Source organism: Staurois parvus, unplaced genomic scaffold (assembly GCF_062004578.1).
Source record: "Staurois parvus isolate SC_StPar_1 unplaced genomic scaffold, SC_StPar_1.0 ptg000251l, whole genome shotgun sequence".
Taxonomy (NCBI): Eukaryota; Metazoa; Chordata; class Amphibia; order Anura; family Ranidae; genus Staurois; species Staurois parvus.
Window position 1 is genome coordinate 289,537 of NW_028318047.1, and position 3,380 is coordinate 292,916.

Here is a 3,380-nt window from a genome sequence, read left to right on the forward strand (position 1 = left end):
ATACATAGTGCTTTAACAACCTAACATCATCCAGTTAGGGCTTAGATCTACTTTAAATTGTCAATAACATGACCACCAGTCCAAATTATAGAACTAATCTTCCACATATTGACTAAATGCAATTATTTTCAGAAGCAGGCCTCTTTGAGACTGCAAGGAAAATATATTCAGTTCACTTCCTACTGTTTCTGCTACATGGAAATCAAAATGCTAGGCAGATTACTTTCACACTTATCGTATAATTAATGCACCACGAAGAATGTAAATTAATCATCCTTGCTCATGACATCCATGGGAACATATGTTAATTAATGTCATTCTATGTGGTCTGCCCGAGATAGCTGTTAAATATGTTTGTTTATAATAATATTGTAAGATCGTGTCTCCCTATAGGTAATGTACAACCTTTATTGTGAAACTGAAAATAATATACAAGGCTTTTCTCAGGCATATGATAACATTAGTTTTAAATACAAATGAGAAATAATAATTAAACAAGCAAAAACATATCATTGCTATGACAGAGTGCTTTATCTTGAGTTAAAATGATGCATGAAATATGAATACATTCATTTAAACCCAAGTTAATGTGTTCATGGAACCCTTTAAAATAGGTGTCCTAAAAATATTTTTCAGGCAGTTGACAGAAATAAATTCTGAAAGCTTGAAGGTAGTCAGAGTAGTAAAAAAAGAAACCAGTTCAGCTCTATCCAGCTTCTCTGTGCAATGGATTCTGGGAAAGTCTCTCTCATTGCCAAGTGTCTTGGCCTTGGTTCTACCCAGTACCTCACAGTGTCATGGGAAATGATGAAGGTGTATAAATAAAAGACACATAATTGACTGTATTACTTATGCAGATTAATATGCATTAACACTTTTATTAAGCCGAACTAAAACATCTTTAAGTGCAAGAACAGAAATTTAATACATCGTAGCTTACCAGTCTTTAGATGTGGTAGCTAGATTAGTTTTCTTTTTCAGGTTTTTTTTCTTTATGCTTACCTGGTGACACTCTTGTCTTAGGATGACAGTTCTCACTCACTGTACTGCATTTATGGAGGAGCAGAGTTGTCATCTTAGGTCAGAAAAAGAAAAACAAACAAATGGTGCCCAAGTAAATTAGATGCTGAATATGTCTCGGCCTTCGCTTCTCGCTTCTCGGCCTTTTGGCTAAGATCAAGTGTAGTATCTGTTCTTATCAGTGTCTAGTGGGGGTGCTCCTGGCCATTCTAGCTTTGCGGGGATGGCTGTTGTATAGTACCCTCACTGGTATGATGGGGGTCTGGAAGGCCAGTATCGGGGGGACAGAAACCGGGGAGCGCCACAAGTTAAGCTGGGGCCCTGGGAGTAATTCCCCCGAGAAAGCTGGAAGGACCCAGTACCTCCTGATTTGGACGGATCTACCTTGGTCTGGCCAGGGGCTGAGGAGGCAGAAAGTCCGCAAACTCAGTGCCCCCTGAGTAGACGCTCTCAGGGGTGCCACTAGTAACACCTGGGTGTGGGACCCCACTGTGTGAACATGGCACATGGTCACTGTTTTTACACTCTTTTTGCACAGCGCCCTAAGGACCAGGCCTTTTGGCTAAGTCCAGGGCAATTTTTGCTACGGGCCTCAGGGCCTGGTCTGTGCACAATTTGGCACGGTACCACTTTTTTATTTTCTATTTATTTAATTTAACACCTCCCACGTTTTGTCACTTTTTCTTTGCTTATGCGTGTGTTTTCACTGGATGGTAGGGTGTGGGTCCTCGGGCCTACCCTGAAGTCTAGGGGGAGGATGTGTGGCCTTTTGGTTCCTTCCTCCCCTGATCCCTAGGGGGCTTTTCTTCGGGAGAGCCCCCTGACCAAGTATTGAGTGTCCGGCTTCGGCTGGACACAAGGAACGGTGGTCCACCAGGCCTTTTGGCCAGGAGGACCAATTGGGAACCTTGTCCCCGTCAGGAGCTTCGTGCCCCGGGGGATCAGGGTAAGCGGTCCAAGCCCCTTTAGGGGTAGGACACAAGCACACCCCTAAGTGCACTTTTTCGTGTGGTGTTTTGCACTTGCACTTTTTTTGTGATTCACTTACGGGTTTTTTCGTTGTAGTTTGCACGTTTGCGGACTTAAAAAATATGTAAAAAAGAGACTTCTCGACCTTTTGGCTAAGATCAAGTGTAGTATCTGTTCTTATCAGTGTTCAGTGGGAGTGCTCCTGGCCATTCTAGCTTTGCGGGGATGGCTGTTGTATAGTACCCTCACTGGTATGATGGGGGTCTGGAAGGCTAGTACCGGGGGGGACAGAAAGCATGGTGCCCACGAGTAGAAGCTGGGGCCCGTGAGTAATTCCCCCGAGAAGACCGGAAGGACCCAGTACCTCCTGATTTGGATGGATCTACCTTGTCTGGCCAGGGGTCGGGAAGGCAGAAAGTCCGCAAACCAGTGCCCCCTGAGTAGACGCCCTCAGGGGTGCCACTAGTAACATCTGAGTGTGGGACCCCACAGTGTGAAGATGGCACAAGGTCACTGTGTTTTCACTCTTTTTGCACAAGCGCCCTTAGGACCAGGCCTTTTGGCTAGGACCAGGGCAATTTTTGCTACAGGCCTCAGAGCCTGGTCTGCGCACAATTTGGCACGGCCACTTTTTTATTTTCTATTTATTTATTTAATTTATTATCACTCCCACGTTTTGTCACTTTTTCTTACTTTTGTGTGTGTTTTCCACAGGATGGAGGGTGTGGGTCCTCGGGCCTGCCCTGAAGTCTAGGGGGAGGATGTGTGGCCTTTTGGTTCCTTCCTCCCCTGATCCCTAGGGGGTTTTCTCTTCGGGAGAGCCCCCTGACCAAGTACTGGGTGTCTGGCTTCGGCTGGACACAAGGAACGGTGGTCCACCAGGCCTTTTGGCCAGGAGGACCAAATGGGAACCTTGTCCCTGTCAGGAGCTTCGTGCCTCGGGGGATCAGGGTAGCAGTCCAGCCCCTTTAGGGGTAGGACAGAAGCACACCCCTAAGTGCACTTTTTCGTGTGGTGTTTTGCACTTGCACTTTTTTTGTGAACACTTACGGGTTTTTTCGTTATAGTTGCACGTTTGCGGACTTAAGAAAAAAAAAATATGTAAAAAAGAGACAGTTCATATAAGTCCATCAGGGTCTAAAACAAGTCGCTTCAGCTCCTCAGAGACTGAAGGAATCTCTGTATGGAACATCGAAGGGCACCAGTCTGAGTGTGGTAATAGATATACAAACTTTAATGGAAAGAAAAGCAAAGTGGCAACTCATATATTATACGATTATACAACGTTTTTCATAACACTGCCCAATGGCAAAAAAAATCTGTGGGGAATATGTGAATCCAATTCTGAGATCTATAGCACTACTGCTGACCAGATCATGTGGGGACATTGA

General features: G+C 44.9%; 2 pseudogenes; both read left to right on the forward strand.

Annotated features, from left to right (window-relative positions):
- Window positions 1-1,150: 1,150 nt before the first annotated feature.
- LOC149459615 (U2 spliceosomal RNA) lies at window positions 1,151-1,266 on the forward strand (annotated as a pseudogene).
- Window positions 1,267-2,121: 855 nt separating this feature from the next.
- Window positions 2,122-2,237, forward strand: LOC149459616 (U2 spliceosomal RNA; annotated as a pseudogene).
- Window positions 2,238-3,380: the final 1,143 nt, after the last annotated feature.